The following is a 22,059-nucleotide window of genomic DNA, read 5'->3' on the forward strand; positions in this document are numbered from 1 at the left end:
TTGCCTGTGGACAGGAGCCCAAATTCCAGCTGCAGTCTCTGACACTCCTTCAGAAGCCCATCATCCGGAGACTCCGCGTACCTCCTGTCCACCTGTAAAATTTTGCCTACCATCTGTCCAACTCCACCTGCTCAGCCTTGTCCTTATGGGCCCGAATTGAGATGAATTCCCCCCCCTAATAACCGCCTCCCAAACCACTCCCGCCGAAACCTCACCCGTGTCATTGATCCTTCTATATCCCCGAATGGTCTCATTCACCCGCTCACACACCTCCTCCTCTGCTAACAGCCCCACATCCAACCTCCATTGTGGGCACTGGGCCTTTTCCTTTGCTAACTGGGTGAACATGTTCACCCAGTGCGGCGGATGGTCTGACACCACTATTGCTGAATATTCAGCATCTACTATCTCGGCCAGCAGCGTTTTGTCCATAACAAAAAAGTCTATCCGGGAATATATCTTATGCATATGGGAGGAGAACAAAACCTCCTTGCTCTTCGGTCTCCCAAATCTCCACGGATCAACCCCCCCCCCCCCCCATGAGCGCCATGAGCCCCCGGAGCTCCTTTGCCATAGCCGATACCTTCCCAACACCTAGAGCTCGACCGATCCAGCCTTCGATCCAGGACCGTTTTGAAATCTCCCCCCATAATCATTCGATGTGAATCTAGGTCTGGGATCTTCCTCAGTACCCGTCTAATAAACTAATCATCCCAGTTTGGGGCAGATATATTTACCAATACCACGGCCATTCCCTCCACCATCCCAGCTCCCCAGGTCCACTTCTATATTCCCCACCTCGAATGCCACCCGTTTATTAACCAAAATCGCCACCCCTCTCGTTTTAAAGTACAACCCCGAATGGAACACTTGTCCAACCCATCCCTTCCTTAACCTAATCTGATCCCCCACCTTCAGATGTGTCTCCTGCAACATGGCCAGGTCTGCCTTCAGTATCTCAAGTGCGCGAACACACAGGCCCTTTTGACTGGCCCATTCAGTCCCCAAACGTTCCACATGACCAGCCTGGCCGGGGGGGGGGGGGGGGGGGGGGGGGGAAATCAACCATAACCTCTCCTAGGCCAGTCTGCAGCCCATGTCCCGCACCTCCCCTGGTCCGCCCTCAGGCAACTACAGTCATTAACACTCCTCCACTTTGAAAGTCTCCTCCCCATCAGCAGTATAATTTCCCCCCACCGCCCAACCCCCCACTCTCACTCCAATCCTCCCCCACATTGATCTTCAGCTCACCCCCCACTTTGCTTCCATAAACTAGCCCATCCAGCTAACCTGTCGGCCTCCGCACATGGTGCCTAGCATCCTACCCCCGACTGATTCCCCTCCCCCCGCGCTTAGTGCAAACAGTCAAAACAAAGACAAGAAGTGAAAACAAACAAACAATCCCTCCCAAGGACCGAACACAGAGACCAACCCCATATCCCTTGACAAAAGCACTGTCAACCGACCTAACCCCAAACAGAACCAAAAAACGGAAAAAACTAAAGAAACCCAAACAACTAAAATCCAAAGTTTTCAACAGCATAGTTTGGTTCTCCTCAATCAAAGTTCAACGCTCTCCTTCCCCTGCCGGTCCATTCTCGTTTATGAAGTCCGCTGTCTCCTCCGCCGAGCCAAAGTACAGCTCCCGACCCCCATAGGTCACCCATAAGCGAGCAGGATTCAGTAAACCAAACTTAACACCCTTGTACATGTGCATCGCCTCGTCTGCCTGGCCCACCTCATGATGCGTTCCTTGTCCAGAAACCGATGCGATCCTACCACCATCACCCTTGACGGCTCACCCCCCTGGGGTTCACACATCAGTGCCCTGTGGGCTTGATCCACCTCCAACGGCCGGTCAAACGCACTTTCCCCAAGCAGCTTCACCAGCATTTTCCCCAACATATGCACCCGCATCTGAACTTTCGATTCACTCCGGCAGATCCATGATCCAGATGTTCTGCCTCAGAGAACAGTTCTCCAGGTCCTCCACTTTCTCCAGCAGCCTCTTCTGCTGGTCACGCATCACCTCAATCTCAGCTGCCATTGAGGTGGACTGGTCCTTATGCTCCCCCACCAGCCCCCCCAACCTCTGGATCGCCTGTCCCTGGGCCGCCAGTTTCGTCTCCACGTGGTCAACCACCACAATGATAGAGTCCACCGCCCGGGCCAGGCCTTCCGAACTTTCCTTCCGCAGTTGGGTGAACTTCTCATTCAGGAAGCTCACTAACTGGTCCATCGACCACTGAGCCGACAGGGCCAGACCCTGTCCATTCACCATCTCCACAGAGTTGTCCGCTCCTCACTCGCCTCAAACAACTGGTTCGCTTTTTTTCCCCGGGCACTTCTGGACCGCAGCTCCATGAACTAGGGGTCACTCTCTTCTGCTCTCACTTATGCACATTTTCCCTACAATATTCCTGCAATAAACTGGCGATAGACAGGCGTAAAGGCCCCAAAAAGACCACCATGAGTGGGAGCTGCCAAATATGTGACCACTCACTCCATGGCCGCCACCGGAAGTCCATCATGCATGCATGATGGTGACCTGAACCCCCCTATGACCCCCGAGCGCCCCCCCCCCCCCCCAATCAGAGAATCCTATCAGTCATCCATGCCTGAACATTTATGGTACTCAATTCCCCCTTCCCCCAATTAAGGGGCAATTTAGCGTGCCCAACCCACCTACCCTGCACATCTTTGGGCTCTGGGGGTAAAACCCATGCAGACACAAGGAATGTGCGAACTCCACACAGATTGTGACCCGGGGCCAGGATTGAACCCGGGTCCTCAGCGTCGTGAGGCAGCAGTGCTACCCACTCCACCCCTCCCATGTCTGAAAATTGAAGAGTAATCTATACATGCGCTCCAGTGAACCGGAGACAAAATGGCAATGGAGCGGCGTCCCAATTTAACACCAATTTTCTGGAGGGGTGAAGAGCACCCAACAAGACGAATATAATGACTGCTTTACATCGTTAAAGGTTTCTCTCGGAGGCGTCCTCCAAAACCAGTGCTGGTAGCTTGTTAGTAACACATGTATGGGGGTCAACAATGTCGGCGAATTCGGCAGAAAACACCAATAATAATTCACCATTCCTCTTAAGGACAAGCTCAGTCGTGTTTCCTGGGGCCTGTGTCTCCTTTATCGTTCTAATCTCATGTTCCATAGAGTGCATTTACCCTGTAACCCAAGTCAGCCACTCTATTGGCTTGAAAAGTACATTTCTCTTTCTTGGGGTGAACTCTGGTCTCTGGAAATCTTTTTAGCACCTCTTCCAAGTTAGCTAGGTGCTTGGCTTCCGGCAACCCCGTTATCAATACATGATCGTTCTCTAAAATATGACACAAGTTGACGACACGCTGAAAGGTATACTGAAACAAACCCTTTGTGTGTTAATTGTAACATAATTTTGTGAAGCATCTTTAAACTCAAGCTACTGATAGGCATGGCTGATGTCTAACTTAGTATTAGATTGGCCTCTGGCCAGCTAAACCTTCTATCTTTTGGAATGGGGTACTAGTCCAGCTTGGCAGCCTGATTCACTTGTCACTTGTTGTCCCCACAGATGTGGATGGTGTTATCACAAGGACTACGGGGGCTGCCTATACTGCAAACCAGACTGGATGATGATTCCCAGTTCTTCAAACCTTTTCTACCAAGTTATACGTTCATGAAAAACTACAGGGCTGCCTCTGGGTCTACATGGATCTCCACCTGCAGCCCCTAAATTTTCCTTAGCTCATCGTGAAATGCATCTTTGTACTTCTTTACTAACTCGAGCAGGCCTCCTTTTATTTGAAAAATTCTGTCCAATTTAATTTAATTTCTTTGAGCTAATCACAGCCCAATAGACATGACCCTTGACACTACACAACTGCATTTGTTGACCATAATGGCATCCACCAAATGTAACAAAACAATGTGCAATGGATTGAATTCACAGGGCAGATAGAAGGGTCTAAAAAGCATGCACAACAATTCACTGTTAGCAAAGCAACTGCTTTTCTGAACCTGAAAATGTTGGCACCAACTTTTATTGGTAGATATACACAAATGACCTCCCCTTGGGATTTATTTGCAGCATAGCAAATCTATCGTGGTGGAGGTCAAATCCATCAATATCAATTGCATTGTCTGGAATGCCCAATTAACCAGGTTTTGGTGAAAGAAAGCACACTCCATTCCCTGGATTGTTGTACAGGTCTGAATCTCAACCACGTTATTTCTCATCGACCATACATTACTCAGGGTGATGACTAGAAGTGGTGGATGCTGTAATCTCCTTTTCACGGTCTCACACCTACTCCTTTCCCCTCATCTTGAATTGAGACTATCTCAATCTCAAATATGAGGCGTCTCTTGTTGGTGCCCACAAGGGGAGGGACAGGATTATGGTTGTAACTTACAATGTTGCAGATCCTGAGTGCTCAAGCAGAGCCCTGTGGGAGGGTGGGGGGCGGGGGGGGGGGGGAAGAGGGAGGGTCATACATGATTCAACGGTAGGCAGCTCCACTCATTCCCACCCTTGGCAGCCTTACTTCCCTATGGTCCTGCATGTTCTCGGCAGCTGTGCTTTCTCACCGGCCCTGCCTGACCCAGTAGCCTAATTTCCGCCTGCCACAGATAAGCCCAGTTCCCCCAAATTTAGTAATGACTCAATGGCATGCCCAAGCGCCAATTAAGCCCTGCATTCCCACAGTGGGAAGGCCAAGGCAGGTGGTTGTTTTTGACTGGCGCAGACGCGATGGGCCAAAGGGCCTTTTCTGTGCAGTGGACCTCTGTGACTAATAAGGATGATGAGGAACTGTATCAAATATTAAAGTTTGTAATTGTGGTGAGAGGTTGGGATGTAGATTGTAAATGAACATATTTCAAATATCTAAGCCCAGACATTACTGTATTAATGATTGATGAAATAGGCTGATTAATGACTATTAAAATAGCAAAAAGATACAATGTTGTTCATTAATATTAACCACAATTTTTAGCCTTTAAAATAGAAATATAATGAGTTTAAAATAAAATTGGTAAACAGTAATAGTTCTTATGAATTAGATACCAAAAAGCAATTCCTGCATTCTGCACAATCGATCAAACTCCGTATTTAAAAAAAGGTTAAACTACTGTTTCATATTTCCAATTTAAAGACTGCAGCAAATGAAAACTTAATAGTGCATGAGAGAGAGATGAGGCATCAAAAGTAATATTGAGAAACTATATTTCTCAGAAAATTGAAGTGTGACAAGCTCTATTTGTAGTACCAATTTGGGAACCAGTGTATATCAGAGAAACTATGTGTCAATAGTAAGGATATAATAAACAATGTGCAATAGCCTCCAATATATAAACTAAGAGATTCTCATCAAATCTATTGCAATTACAAAAACTACAGCATTAAAATTCTGCTCAATATCAGCACCACTCTATTTTCACATTCTTTTTGTGGTTACTTCACAGGATGTAGGCACCTCTGGCTCATCCAGCATGTGTTGCCCATCCCTAACTTCCCTTGAGAAGGTGGTGGTGAGCTGCCTTCTTGAATGACTGCAGTCCATGTGGTGTGTGCCCACAATGCCATTAGGATGGGAGTTCCTCACTGAAGTTGAAATAAAGTGCATCAGATTTTGCTGTAGAAGAACATCTAACAACTTCTAGTGTTACTGAGCTTTGCCCCTGCACCCTTCAGCTCAAAATGAGGTATCTAGAACCTCAAAGCAACCAAAAGTGTACAGCGCTTTAACCAATCAGATAAAAAACGATTGAGAAATAAACAGTGAATGGACTGAAAAGGAGCTGTAAATTAGAGGGCCAAATCAGGAAAGAGAGACATTTGTTGACCATAATGGCATCCGCCGAATGTAACAAAACAATGTGCAATGATTGAATTCACAGGGCAGAAAGAAGGGTCAAAACAGAAGGGTCAAACCAAAACAGAAAGGGCATATAGAGGGAAATAATGAATGGAGCAGAAGAGGGTTTGAGAAAGAGATAGAAAACGTAAAACAATAAAATGATATTTTAAGAATCTCCAACAATTATGGAGTGGTAAGATTCCATAAATCTAACAGCTAACTTTTACAACCAGAGGGGTTGACTGGCAGTGATTTATAATTACCACATCGCCACATCGGTTAAACGTTATTTAGTAATCATAGTAATAGTAATCCCTACAGTGCAGAAGGAGGCTATGCAGCCTGTACCGGCCCTTGGGAAAGAACACCCTAGTCCTCACCCATCCCCGTAACCCAGTAACTCCACTAATCTTTTGGATACTAAGGACAATTTAGCATGGCCAATCCACCTAACCTGCACATCTTTGGACTGTGGGAGTAAACCGGAGCACCCGGAGAAAGCCCACGCAGACACAGGGAGAACGTGCAGACTCCACACAGATAGTGACCCAAGCCGGGAATCGAACCTGGGACCCGAGACCCGTGTGTGAAGCAACCGTGCTAATCACTGTGCCACCGTGCAACCCATTTACAATTGAAATTCATAGTTAATTCATATCTGCCACACAAATGCTGCAACTTCTCACCACTCAATGCATTATAACAGTGAAGTAGACAGCAAGATAACATGAAGTGGTGAAATAACAAGATGCCAATGACAGAGCACTGGAAGTTACACAGCAACTTTTGGATTGCTGCATTTAAGTACATATTACATTCGTCACCAAAGGTTGCTGTCCCTTTTATGCTGTAAATAACAGGAAGCCATTAGCTTCATTGTTACTTAGCTAGACAGATTTTTGGTTCAGGTTTTGCATTCAAAGTTGGCAATTCAACATTACAATGTTTCCTGCATGACACTAATGTTCCCAGGTGAGGTTTAAAAGCATCAGTACGAGTAACATTCTTCCAGTGACTTAACTCAGAAGATGTCATGCCAATATTGGTTTGAGGCAATGGATTGTAACTTGGGAGGAGAAACATTTAATTTTTGTCATGTCACTAAGATATTGGGGGCGATTCTCCAATATGGAGCCCAAGTGTTCGCGCCGCCGTGTTTCACGACGGCGGGAACCTGGCCCAGCTACAACCGATTGGGGCCAGCACATTGCAGGAGTCGTTCACGCTGCTCCAGCCTCCTTTCGCGGTGCCAAATGGGCACCACGCCAACCCGCGCATGCGCAGATGGGCTGCGCCAACCTGCGCATGCGCGGGGACTTCTTTAGCACGCCGGCCCTGACTCAACATGGCGTCGGTGTTCAGGGGCCGGCCTCGCCAAAATGTGGGCCCCGGGGGTGGGGTAAAAGAGTCTGGCCCGCTGATCAGTGGGCCCCGATAGCGGGCCAGACCCCATCGGTGGCCCCCCCCGGTGATGGAGCCCCCCTCCCTCCCCCATAGGCCGCCCCCCCGACCCTTCGCGCAGAGTTCCCGCCGGCAGTGACCATGGGTGAACAGCGCCAGCGGGACTCTCATATCGGCGTGGCCGCTCAGCCCATCCGGGCCGGAGAATCGACGGCCGCGCCGTGCCGTGCCAAACGCGCCGGAGCAAATGGCGCCGATTCTCCGCACCTCAGAGAATCGCGCGCCGGCGTCGGGGCGTGGTTGCGGCGATTCTCCGGTCTGGCACGGGGCTCGGAGAATCACCCCCATTGTAACACTGACAAAAAAATGTTTCAAACATACAGACATTTAACTGCTTTTTCTGCAATGAGGAACAAAATTGTTATTCAAAGATCGAGGTAACTTATTTGACTGAAAAGATTGTTAATTATCAGATATCTGCTCTGCAGGAAGGCCACATCAGGCACAAAAAAACCCATAATATATTAGTCATCGCATTGGTCTATGACCTCACAACCATTTCAACCAATTTAGGCCGAGAACAAAACATTTTAAATTTCTGCATCTTCAGCTCTGTAACACCAATATGAATAATATACCAACATAGTTTGGTTAGCCATTGTCAAGGTTAACTTCCAGAGTTTACAGGCAAGTTGATGGAATAGGCTCGACACATGTGCATACTGGTAATCCTGTCATTCATACTATATCAGGATGGTCAATATGTAGTGCCTGGCTCATGTATTTAACCAGATCTTTTTCAAATGCGTTCTTAAAAAATCTGTCACACACATTCACGATAGTATTGGGCAATATATTTTTTAAAATATTGCAGCTCATTTGAAGCTTGCTAACGTGCGCTAATGCTGTCGAGTTTTAAACTGGAGAAAAATAAGGTTCCAACACCTGTGCTATCACTGACTCCTGGAACATGACCTTATGCCCCTTTTCATCTTTTCTCAAGCAAAATCAAGTTAAATCACGAGAACAATTGTTCATAATGTGGAGTCCCAGGTCCTGAAATCACACTCTGAATCTCCTCTATGTGTTGCTGATATGTTTGAGAAACATCAGGAAGGAGTGAACCCAGTATCGAAATAGACTTGTAGCGAAATCGGCACAGAAGAGAAAAATCAGCGAAAGCATCTATCAGGGAAACCAGGTAAAGGGCTAATGATTCACTAAGAGCCCATATAGCCAAATTGCTGTAAACCAACGTCACTTCCAGCATAACAAGCTTCGTCTTTCACACCACTGGAGAAGAGTGTGAACAGCAAGTTTTCCAGATCACATATGGTTACATTTCTAATAGTTTATCTTCTTTATTGGTCAGTACTTTGATATCAGTGGTGAAGGAATGGTACTCGCCAGTCATCTCATGAATACCTGCTTCTGCAGAGCTTTGCAGTTTAAGATTTCCTCTCATCCAATATTTTGACCCTCTGCAGTCCTCTTCAGAAGATCTGTGGTGACTGTGAGCAGGACAAGAATGAGCTATTATGCAAAGTCTAAACCAGGAATTATAAAGCTGGAAATATAAAGTTTATATTATGTACAGAACGCAAAACAAAAATTTGGAAATGCATTTGGAATTCAAGGAGCAAACAGGACTCCACACACGTATAGAAGTTGTTCAGCAGTTATTAGCACTTATCACAACAGCAAAATCTCATATGCTCCTAAACGTACCAGCTCATACTTCATAGTATAAACCTAAGGCACACACCATTGCAGGAATTTCAATGCTGAGTATTTCAGTGAGGACCATAACACTACATCCTGTGAAGGAGTGGGATATCACTGGTAACAGCTTCCAGATTTCCATGTTGAACTACACATGGTTGAAACTGAACTCAGAATTGTGGCTGGATGTGATACTCTATACTCTTAAGGTTGAATAGCCTGGTGATCAAAGAACAAGGAACAATACAGCACAGGAACAGGCCCTTTAGCCCTCCAAGCCTGTACCGGTCACGATGCCAACCTTTGCCAAAACCCTCAGCACTTCCTTGTGCTGTACCCCTATATACCCATCCTATCTATGTTTGTCAAGATGCCTTTTGAACGTTGCTAATGTATCTGCTTCCACAACCTCCCCTGGCAACGTATTCCAGGCACTCCCCACTCTCTGCATAAAAAAACCTACCTCTCACATCCCCTCTAAACTTTGTGTCATGGACCTTAAAGATATGCCCCCTAGTGACTGACCGCTCCACCATGGGAAAGAGTGCTTGCCCATCCACTCTATCCATGCCCTTCATAATCTTCTAGTTCTCCATTAGGTCACTCCTCAACCTTTGTCTTTCTAATGAAAACAGTCAGGATCTATTCAGCCTCTCCACATAGCTAACACCCTCCAGACCAGGCAATATCCTGGTAAACCTCCTCTGTTCCCTCTCCAAAGCCTCCACACTCTTCGGATAGTGTGGTGACCAGAATTGTGTGCAATATTCCAAGTGCGGCCTTACCAAGGTTCTATTCAACTGTAGCAAGACTTGCCAGTTTTTATACTCGATGCCCTGTCCAATGAAGGCAAGCATTCTGTATGCTTTCTTGACTACCTTGTTCACTTGTGTTGCCACCTTCAAAGATCTGTGGACCTGCACGCCCAGATCACTCAGACTTTCTAATTAAGAATTGGAAGGTGGCAGGTAAGATATGTTTCTAGTTTTTTTTGCATTATTTCTAACAAGAGGCAAATGTGTTCACATGAAAAATTTAACTGGAGAGGTTTCAGGGGGAAAATGTGGGAAATAGTGATGTCCAACATAAGGGTGCACACATAACTAATTACCACTGGCCCATGGAACCAGAGACCTTTACCAATATGAGTAACCTCAGAAAACACAAGTCAATAGTTTTAGCTGTAGACACCACTTCCTGTGGTAGCTGGGGAGTGCAAAATAAATGTTTATAATACAATACCCATTATACCTTTTCCTGACTGGTGTCGTTTCAAAAATATGGCGATAGCTTTTGGACAAAATTATCGTTGTTGCCAGTCATCAGCTTCCAGAAATATATTTTAGGATTGTAACATAAATACTTACAAATTACTTCCCCTTTTAAAAAAATAAATTTGAGGGACCACGTGATAAGAGCACAGGAGTAGCATTTTTCTGCTGGCTCTTGTGGTGATAGGCCTGTGAATAATATTGTGCATGGTATATATGCGACCTCCAACAAGCTGGTGGGGTCAGATATTGGTCATGTAATGTCTGGCTCTTGGCAGTTGGTAGTAAGGCATACAAGAAGAGAGTCATACATAGGGTAGTTCCAGGAGAGTTCACAAAACTAAAATAGTAACTTAATCTGTATAGTATTCTGTTTGTTACCTTTCCACGTGTTAATCAATAAATCATCATTCTAGGTAAATCACCAGCAGTTCTGTATGAATCATTGCAAGGACAAGGGGTGGGATTCTCCGATATCGGCGCAATGTCCGCCAACCGGCGCCACAAATGGCGTGAACCAGTCTGGCATCGCGCCGCCCCGAAGGTGCAGAAGTCTCCGCATCTTGAGCAGCCAAGCCCTCACCTTGAGGGGCTAGGCCCGAGCCGGACTGATTTCCGCCCCGCCAGCTGGCGGGAAAGGCCTTTGGTGCCCCGCCAGCTAGCGCGAAACTGACTTTGCCGGGCGGCACATGCACGGGAGCGTCAGCGGCCGCTCACGGCATCCCCGCGCATGCGCAGTGGAGGGGGCCTCTTCCGCCTCCGCCATGGTGGAGACCATGGCGAAAGCGGAAGGAAAAGAGTGCCCCCACGGCACAGGCCCGCCCGCGGATTGGTGGGCCCCAATCGTGGGCCAGGCCACCGTGGGGGCACCCCCCGGGCCAGATCGCCCTGCGCCCCCCCCCCCCCCCAGGACCCCAGAGCCCGCCCGCGCCACCGTGTCCCGCCGTCCCAAATGTGGTTCAATCCATGCCGGCTGGCTTGGGTTGACGGCGGCGGGACTTCAGCCCATTGCGGGCCGGAGAATCGCCGGGGGTGGCCCGGCAACCGGCGCGATTCCCGCCCCCGCCGAATATCCGGTGCCGGAGAATTCGGCAACCGGCGGGGGCGGGATTCACGCCAGCCCCCGGCGATTCTCCGACCCGGCGGGGGGTCGGTGAATCCCGCCCAAGGTCACAAAACACAACAGCTATGGCGCTACTCGCTTATAATCCATGATTGCCTGACATTTATTCACCTCATCCTTGAATTAATATTTGCTGTTAAGTCCTTGAAAGACTTTGGGATTAGTATCGGCAAGAACATACTGATATACATCAAAAAATCTGTCAGATTCAGAAGGGCTAGAGCTGCCCTTTCAATATGACGGCCTGATCCTTGGGAGTTCTCTCCACTCGGTGCTCTCTGGGGTTCTCCTGGAAGTGGTGAAAATGATGGCTGCCAATATCATCAGAGTGATTGACCAGAATCTGGGTGTATTGACCCCAAATCTGCGAGCTCATGAGGCCAAATTGAAAAGCATCATTAAAAAGCTTGATGATAGGGAGGAGAGAATTGGTTATAAGCACTCAGATTTGGACTGCTTAGCTTTGATGTGACATCAATTATTCTCATTCAATCTCTCAAATATAAAAGAGCAATGTAACATAGAATATATTGTGTTCAGTAGTGTTTAGCATGTATGTAGGAAACCTCTGGAAATGTGCTGTATTATGTAGAAACTTCTAATAAAGGAAAGAAACAGAACTGTCAGTAATAGATTAAGAATTGGAAGCTGGCAGGGAAGATATGTTTCTACCTTTTTTACATTTTTTCTAACAAGAGGCAAATGCATTCACATGAAAAATTTAACTGAAGAGGTTTCAGGAAAAAAATGTGGGAATAATATGTTCTTGTTTGCATTAGCACTAATAAAGGGGGAAAAGAGTACCATAGTGATTTTGGTTTCAGATCAACAATCCGGCAGTTGTGATCTAAAATTCCATTATAGCAAACCAAGAAACTGTATTTCAATAAATCTGATCACGTGAACTGCCACTGGAAAACAACTCATCCAATTCACCAATGTTTCTTCTGGGAATCATGCATCCCTACACAGTAAAACTGCATGGTAATATCTTACAGTTCTCTGAAATAGCCTGGCAAGCCGTCTTCTTATGGCAAGTAGAAATGGGCAATACATGCGGCATACACATACCCAGAGCAAATTGAAAATAAAAATCCCTCTTTACAAGATAGGGCAAAAATACAATAAACCAGTGTATAGCCAAATGAACCCCGAGAATGTTTGCATTGAATTAAAACTCAGCTGTGAAATATTGAAAGGCATCAACACATTCACTAGCATCCTTCTGTCCACTCCCCTGCATTTCTACTACCAGACTAACCCAACCTGTGACTTAACCTGGAATACCAAGGCACCTGCCCCTACTTGGATGCTGCGGAGGCTGCACTCCTGGCCACCGTCAGAAACCAGTTTCCACATTTTAAAACAATGGTTTTAAAATTACTCAAAATGGTTTAGCACTTGGAAGCTTGTGAACATTCAAAAAATTCACTGAAGTAGAAACAAAAAATGTGGTATATAAACAGCATTAATTTGCAATATTTCCGCAAAGTTCTTTTGAAATTATCAGCTCAGTTCTGCAGCACCCTGTGCAATATGTTACTGCAAATCCATTCACTTAGACCTAACAGTAGCTGTAATTTAACAAACTGGTTGCAAACAAAGATAATTACAATGGCAGAACAACAAAGCAGGTTTTTAGCAAACAATTAATCATCCTCAACACAAGACAGCTGCTTTGAAATTCTTGCATGCCATCATCGTTCAATGAAGTTGAGCTTTATTTGATTTTACCACAACATTAAATGTAGAAGTTAATTAAATCTGGATTTGCTACTTTAATATTTCAGAGGAGCTCTACCTTTCACTGTAATTAATCTTGCATTGTTCCACCTCGTGAAATCATCTGAACGTCATTACAGTATATCAAAGTAGGTGTTACAGCAGCATCTGCCCCTACTAAACAAAATTAAAAACGCTTGATATCTTACATTAGCAAAATATAATTTCTCTGGGAGGGAGGGTGGAGGTAAAAAGAAAGGTTGTCCTTACAATGGTTATTTTAAACTAAAAGCAAATAACTGTGGATGCTGGAACCCTAAATAAAAACAGAAAACGCTGGACAGCATCGGTGGAGAGAGAACAGAGCTAATGTTTCAATTCTGGGTGATTCTTTGGCAAAGCTAAGAGAACTGGAAAAAGGATGAGATTTCTACTGTTGTGGAGGAGGGGTGGGAGGGTGGATGCATGGAGCATTGGGACTGGATAGAGGGTCAGCGATATGTGCAGATTAACAAAAATGTCATCAAAAAAGGTTAAAGGGAATGTAAATGGCTAAGAAGGAAGAGTGCTGTCATAACCTGGGATTAAGCAGGTCACAGGACAGATATGAAACCTTAAGCAGATCATGGGACACATGAGACTGGGGGGGGGGATTGATATTCCCAAATTACACTCCCCTTCTGAGGGGGCTTGGCACCCCCTTCCACATCCTGCTCTGTACTCTTGTTCTATTGCATTCAACCTTTTTCCTTTGACTGAACCTGTTTGGCTTGGTGTGGACTCCTTTCCGGACCTTATAATAGGTACTGATGGTGACACTTTAACAGATCAGAATATGTTCATGAAAGAACAGGGATAAGCAGTGTGTGAAAGAATAATAATAATAATCGCATATTGTCACAAGTAGGCTTCAATGAAGTTACTGTGAAAAGCCCATAGTCACCACATTCCGGCACCTGTTCGGGGAGACTGGTACGAGAAATTGAACCCGCGCTGCTGGCATTGTTCTGCATTGCAAGCCAGCTATTTAGCCCACTGTGCTAAACCAGCCTCCAAACCAGAACAACTTGGAACAGGGAATAGGTGGCCCTCGTGAGGAGAGGGGAGACAAAGGCGAGCAAAAACGGATCGATGGAAGAAGTGAAAATAAATAGATGGAATAGCAAAATGGGATAACAAAATGGACTGAAGGTGGAGAAGTGAGTTCACACTCTGAAGTTGTCGACCTCAATGTTTAAGTTCAGAAGGCTGTAACATTCCTAATCAGGAGATGAGGTGCTGTTCCTCCAGTTTGTGTTGGGCTTCACTGGAACACTGCAGCAGGCCAAGGATGGACATGTGGACATGAGAACAGGATGGTGAAATGAAGTGGAAAGTAACAGGAAGATCTGGGTCCAGCTTGCAGATGGACCGAAGGTGTTCCATTCATACACCAGCCCCATCCTACAAGTCTTTTATCTGGACCTTTTATCTGTTATCAATTTTGCTTCCAGTTTCCACCCCTCTATCACCTTCACATGGTCCATCTCCAACATTTCCTTGCCTCGACACAAAGCAGTCACCCACTCTGCGTTTTGTAGAGTAGACCACACTGGGAGCAGTGAAAGCAGAATGCAATAGACCACAATGAAGGAGGTGTACATGAAGTGCTGCCTCACCTGAAAAGTGAGTTTAGGCTCTTGGATGGTGAGCAGGGAGGATGTATGGGGCGGGTGTTGCACCTTTTGCGATTGCATGGGAAGGTGCCGTGGGAAGTGAGTGAGGTGTTGGTGGTGATGGAGGAGTGGACCAGGGTATCCCACAGAGAACAGTCCCTGTGGGAATGCTGACAGGGAGAGTGAGGAGAAGATGTGTTTGGTGGTTGCATTATGCTGGAGTTGGCAGAACTGGCGGAGGATGTTTCTTTGAATGCGAAGGCTGGTAGGGGGAAAAGTGAGGACATGGGGGCGACCCTATCCTGGTTCTGGGAGGGCGGGGAAGAGGTGAGAGCAGAGGTATGGGAGATGGGTCGGACATGGTTGAGAATCCTATCAACCACAGTGGGTGGGAAACCACGATTAAGAAAGAAATGTCAGCAGCGTTTGGAAAGTGTCCTCATCGGAACAGAGGCGACAGAGGTGAAGGAACTGGGAGAATGGGATGGAGTCCTTACAGATGTGGGGTGTGAAGAGCTGTAGCCGAGGTAGCTCTGGGTGTCAGTGGGCTTGTAATGGATATTAGAGGACAGTCTATCCCTAGAAATGGAGATAGTGAGGTCGAGGAAGGGAAGGGAAGTGTCTGAGATGGATCAAGTGAAGGTGATAGAGGGGCGGAAATTGGAAGCGAATTGATAAATGATAAAAGGTCCCGATAAAAGGGTTGTGGGTTGGGGCCGGAGTAGGAATGGTACAGGGAATGTTCCACATACCCCATAAAGAGACAGGTAAAGCTGGGAGCTATCCGGGTACCCAGTTATTTTAAGCGGTTTCTTTTCCACAAAACTGGTTAGAGCATGCCAACATAGAAATTTACAACTTTGAGGTGGGAGAGAGGGGAAACAGAAAGCAGGAAACATAGTTAAAGTAATTTGAAGCCAACAAGTCTTCTTCATACGTAAACATGTGAGTTCATGATTATAAATCTATATTCTGTACATGGGAAGAACTTGGCCCTTTGAGCTGAATTTTAATTAACTTGAATTTATAAACTATGAAACAGCAGCAGCGTAAGGTTCAGAAACTTTATTCCAGTTACTAGTTTCCTGTTCTGTTCTTTTGGTTTCGATTCCATGCTGGGCTGCAGTTCCACGGGTACTGCCCACTTTTCCAGAATCTCAGACAAATGGTCATTATTTTGACAGCAAGCATCGACAAAAGGTCTTTGGCAGGCTATTTCATTGTGGGCATGCACAACCAAATCTAATCCCAACTTCATTTGACATCCACCATTACAAACATACACTTGCAGCAACAACTGATCGTTAGCCATCAGCTGCAAGAATCCTGGCTCATTTTCTTTCTTCCGCATCAGGGATGCCAAGGCCAACTGGAGCACCCACAGCACCAGTATCTGAGATCAGCTCACTGAGCATAGAGTGTGGTTTGAACTTGGCAGCTTTCTGGTCTGTTTAGTTGTACTTCAACAGACATACTAATGCAGACATGTAACCTGCACAATGCTTCTCTAGTTTACAGGGTGTAGAACATAATCTTGTATTCCGCATTCATGGTTCTGATTTGAATTAAATCATTTATTTTGCCATTCAACATGGTTTTGTGGGGCGTTTCACCACTTGTCCAAGAAGATTTGTTTCAACCTTGATCATGACTGAATTAGTAGAAGTTTAGTGCCATTTCAATTAAATAGGGCTGAGAGTAATCGAGCAGATAAATCAGTGATTCATACAAAGCTGCAGGTTTAATTATTTTATGATTTTGGGTATACATCTGAAAATATAAGCGTCTTTAAATTATGCACAGTATTTTCATACTGGTAGTGTTTTCAGAACCCCAAGCAGGCAGAGACAGATTCCATTCTCTGAATCTAGAGGGCTACGTGTGTCCAATGGGAGGATGTGGTCTTCACCCCAAATTGATTCGACTGCCCCCTCCACTGTGCTGCTCGGCAAGAAAAATATGTAAATGTGTTCTTAGAGATTGGTCTGCATGGAAAGCCCAGAGTTACAAGTAGTTTTATGGCATGCTGCTGTCGACAGAGAGCCTTGCCTTTTCTGACTTCTACATTTAATTCGTCAGAAAAATGTATTAGGATTTTCCAATGTGTAACTGGTGAGCAAGGGTCACATCAGCACTGCAAAATCAGAGCATCACGCCACAAGATGTTATTTTGCTGGTCTAATCAGAGAGACCAGAGTTCATTGCAGGTATATAGTTAAATATATAATAATCTTTATTGTCACAAGTAGGCTTACATTTACACTGCAATGAAGTTACTGTGAAAAGTCACTAGTCGTCACATCGGTGCCTGTTCGGGTATACAGAGGCAGAATTCAGAACATCCAATTCGCTTAATAGCACGTCTTTTGGGATGTGTGGGAGGAAACCGGTGCACCCGGAGGAAACCCACACAGACACAGGGAAAACGTGCAGACTCCACACAGACAGTGACCCAAGCCGGGATACGAACCTGGGACCCTGGAGCTGTGAAGCAACACTGTGCTACCATGCCACCCATATACATGTGCAGAGCTCTGCATAGTGAGCAAATTATACCAGAGCAGCTTAACAGAAGTAAAACCTAATGGTGTTCAGAGAATTTCCTGTAAACTTTCAAAATTAAGCTCTTTCAACTGGTCCAATATAGGCACAGTAATGTTGCACAATTTCCAGTTTATTACTGGGAGTCTTCAATTACACTGTACTTAAGTACTGCTGGAAAAAAAAGAGTAGTCTTGTCAAAGCTTCCTGCTTCGTACTATCACAACACCAATTGAATGAGAAAAGGATGCTGATTGGCCAGGATTCTGGCTCTACCAGAGTCCAACACATCAGTAACCATTTTCTTATGTAGCATAAATTGTTGTTGCCTTTGAGATTTGGTATTCTGGCAGTTCTGTCCCAGTGCAGAATGAAAAGCTTCAATAGCATAATCGCTTTTTCAGCAATAAAATTCTGCACTACCAAGAAACGATTTATACTGTCCCCATTATATCGCAGCAAAATGTAGATCACAGGAAGCGTCCCTTCTCCTCCTGTCTTTAATGCTTGTGTGTGAATATTTTTTAAAATCTTTAAGCTTACATCAGGAGTTGTAGCAAAACTAGGTTAACATGTTAAGTTACATCATTATACCTCATTGTGAACAAGACACAGATTGGACACAAATGTAATTAGCGCGTTAAACATTGATGGTTATCACCAAATTGAAGAAAAGCTCAATATCCTGAACCCAAATTAGATTGCCGGATAGTTTTGCTGAACTGATCAGAAAAATACCAATATATGATTACTTTATCAGTAAACTGTTGCCAGCCTCACTCAAATAATTTTTTAAGTCATACGTTTATTTGGCACAATAATATTGTTTCCGTTTGTGAATAATCATGCTACTCCTTGGCATAGACATAAACTTTCTTGATTGTACTCACCCCTGTACTTTGAACAACTCGATTTACTATTTTAACAGTTTCCATTTCAAACAGATGTTGGGTGGGCAGGAGGAAATTTGGAGACTATTAAATAATTGAGAGCTTCGAGTGTGCTCTTGGCTTACAGCATTGCAATTGATTCACCCGTACATTCACAATCTTAAAATTTTACAGTTTCAATTTCAAACAATATTTAGTGGGTGATATGGGGGTAGATGTAGAAGTTATAATAAAATTAAGAGTTTCAGTTGTGCATGCAATTTGCAATGTTGCCGCTGACTATACAACCTTTTAATTCCCACATTATCCAGCATTTCAAATTTCATTTGTAAACAATAGCAATCAAATGTTAATAACTGTCAATGATTAATTTAATTGTGGGCATTGGAACTGGGATTTAGTACAACTGCTAGTTGTCGGCTGTAATTAACATTCAGCACTGGCCAAAACTTTTCATTTGGAATTTATTTTCTCTTTTCTAGTTCCATCTAGTCATCAGGCACCAACTGCTCCCAGAAAGTCACTGGAGAGGATGCAACCTTGAGCATCTGCCTATGCAATTCCAAAACCAGACACAACAGTAGTTCTTCAAACCATATAACAAGGCTAACTGAACTGTGTAAATGATTGTGATATCTGTCATAATATACACCAGTATATCATGGTGCAGACACACACTGATGGACACACAGTGGGACCAATCAACATACACAACACCGCAGCCAATCACCAGTTAGAGCGCACGCACTATAAAGACAGGGGGCATCAGAGTTCCTGCTCATTTGAGTTGCAGCTAGCTAGGGGGACAGAGCTCACAGCCTGTAACACAGACATTCATCATGTGCTGAGTGCATTGACTGGTTAGGACAAGGCAAAGGTCTTTAGTTAAAGCTAGTATCGTGTTAACCCACAGTCTGAGTATGTTAAACAGTTAATAATTCAATAAAATGGTGTTGCACTATTTCAAGTGTTGGTGATCTGTCTGTGTTCCACAGATCCAGAACACCCAACACATCAATATCTATGCATACTACTTGATGCTGCAATATGTGACTGAAGGAGAGCACCAAAATAAACTTGGGTAAAAGAGAGAGAGAGAGAGAGAGAAAAAAAAATGTGATTTTACTTTGTGGAGGGGAATGCCAGTGCATCTTTACTGCACTATATCCCCAGCTCAGGCAATTATTCCTTGCAGGTTGGCTGGAGTAGTATAAACTTTTTTTTCTGGCATTACTATAGGGACAAGAGCAATTTTTTTTTTTAAAACTGCACACAACTCAATGTGTAATAAATGCCCTTGTATTTAAAAAATAATCACCAAGAAAGACTGATTATTTCCTATTAACAATTTTTAAATAAATTCCAGGAGATCAAGTGTTTTTAAAATAGGTGTAGCATAGAGTGGTCCATGATATTAATGGTCAAGAGTGTTGTTTAGACACCAAATAATTTTTGTATGCAAACTTAAGAATCATCCAAATATAGAGCAGGAGATACAAATGTCTGTTTATTTCTAATACCGACTATAATTAAAGTTAAATTGAAGAACTGTACAGAAACAAAATATTCTTTCAATGAATTGAAAAAAGTTTGCATACTTTAAACCCAATTAGCAGTGACAGGCTATTCCTGTTACAATGCTGCATTATACTCGACAAGCCTCCCTGAACAGGCGCCGGAAATGTGGCGACTAGGGGCTTTTCACAGTAACTTCGTTTGAAGCCTACTTGTGACAATAAGCGATTTTCATTTTCATTTCAAGAGGACACCCTGAAAGACACATTGCTTATATGATAACAAAGTTAAAGGCTACAATTTGCTGAAGATGTATATGCCATTTTCATAAGTTTGCATCCTCCTTTGTCAAAAGGCTATCTTACCTACCCAGCTGAGGACGTAGTATCCTTCGCAGCACCATTCCATAGTCCTGGAGGTGAGAGGCGGCAGCAATCAGATCCAGGTGCAGCTCCCATCAAGTAGTACCTCCCAAATGTGTGTTCTTCCTGCCTAAAATGCCTTCAAATAGATCTTGAGATATCTGTTCGAATGTTGTTGTATTGCATACTCTATCTCTGGCTTGCTGCCATGCTGTGGCGTCTTCGGAATTGCAGCTCACGTGTTGGTAATTATGTGCAAGCATAATAAATAATATTTTTGCCGATACATGCAGTGAAGTTATTTCCAGAGTGAAATGAGAAATTCGAACATCGTTTATTCCCCAGTCTGCTACTGAGAGTGCTGGCTGAATTGTCTTTTCTAAGAGTGCACAGTAGTTTCCAAGCTTCCACTGCAATTTAGTTTAATACTAATGACTGCACCACTGGGAATGCAATGAACAGAATCAGGAAACCTGCACGCAACTTCCTCTGCATAGGTCCATGCATGCAAGGGAGAACAGCATTATGACTCATTTTAACAAAATCCCAGGCCATTTCTTAAAAATGCAAGATAAATAGCAAATAGAGTTATGTAATAATTTATAATGTCTAACTTAAGCATGTAAAGGTAAAAATAAATTTGCACAGAATGGGTTCTACTTATTTTAATTTTAGCCTAGTCTTCTCAGCAGCTGTTAAAACTAACTGGCAATAGCTCCTCAACTGAAAGATTCAACATTATCATGATGGTCAAAGCGGGAGTTATAACTGGTTAGGTCTACTGTTTCAAAACAGACCTTATTACAGTTTCTAAAGGACCCATATCAAAAATAGTGCTCATTTCAAAAACACCTTAGAAATACTGCAGTACAGATTAAAGTTCAATTCTGGTGTTGCAGTACAGTTCTGAATACAAAAATATCAGGTTTTGTTGGGTAATATTACATGATGAATTTCTGAATTATGAATAAGCAGACATTTGAATGTGTGTGCAAGAGTCAGTGAAGGAAGTCATGAGATAAGAGATGGCAGGGTGTAGATATCAGACAAATTTACAGTATGATGTGGAGATGCCGGCGTTGGACTGGGGTGAGCACAGTAAGAAGTCTTACAACACCAGGTTAAAGTTCAACAGGTTTGTTTCAAACACTAACTTTCAGAGCACTGCTCCTTCCTCAAGTGAAATTTACAGTAGAGCAGAAATGGGTCAGTTATCTTGCAGCATTGTGTTTTGGAACAGGGTTTTTATGTTGCACAGATAAAAGGAAAAAATCCATAGTACAACCACGGAGGGAAGTCCCTGAACGGATGACTCATCAAATTAAAAAGTAGTGCAAGCCCAGATCAAAGTCACAGGGCTCAATTCACCCATTTTGATACGAAGTACAGTGGCGAGCGGCTTGCGGCTCCAGCAGAGCCTTTTCCGCTAGCCAGGATGGTGGAATCCTGTGCCAGCTTCTGCATTTGGAACCTTACTTACATGAACAGCCTTCATCCATCCTCTTACAGTAAATTATGTGGATTTCTTTTGACTTCCTTGTTGGAGGGCTTTCAATGCAGCCTTGTTGGGGTACAGGTACCCTCCCCTTGGTCTTCTCGCTGCCTACCATTGTATATCTCTTTAATCCGCCTCCTTGCCCCACATGAATCACGGCCCTTTCCCCACCTGTTCTCCTTACACAGCTCCTTCCACATTGCTTGCCTCCAGTGTCTTTGGCAGCCTTCCCCCCCCCCACAGACCTTTGTTGCCGTGGCTACGTGAGTCCACAGCTTAGTGCTGACCAGATAGACACTGGTGTATGGCATGAGTGGTGATAGGGGCAGGCTGGTGAAGGAGACCCCTGCATTCCCCCATCCCAGGCACTGTACTGATACAACTCAGTGACACAGGATAGACCAAGCAACCAGCAGCACTGTCCATGAAGACCAGTTTGACATGGAAATGGAGAAAGGAGCCAGTCTTCCTGGCAGAGTGGTATACAGCGCATCAGGAGCAGCGCA

At 44.6% G+C, this 22,059-nt stretch overlaps 1 protein-coding gene across 5 annotated transcripts in view; it reads right to left on the reverse strand.

The window, feature by feature from the left end:
• Positions 1 to 22,059, reverse strand: part of LOC140410584 (kelch-like protein 29) — a 598,914-nt gene that overhangs the window by 498,757 nt on the left and 78,098 nt on the right. The window lies entirely within an intron of this gene.

The sequence above is a fragment of the Scyliorhinus torazame genome, chromosome 4 (assembly GCF_047496885.1).
Source record: "Scyliorhinus torazame isolate Kashiwa2021f chromosome 4, sScyTor2.1, whole genome shotgun sequence".
Lineage (NCBI taxonomy): Eukaryota > Metazoa > Chordata > Chondrichthyes > Carcharhiniformes > Scyliorhinidae > Scyliorhinus > Scyliorhinus torazame.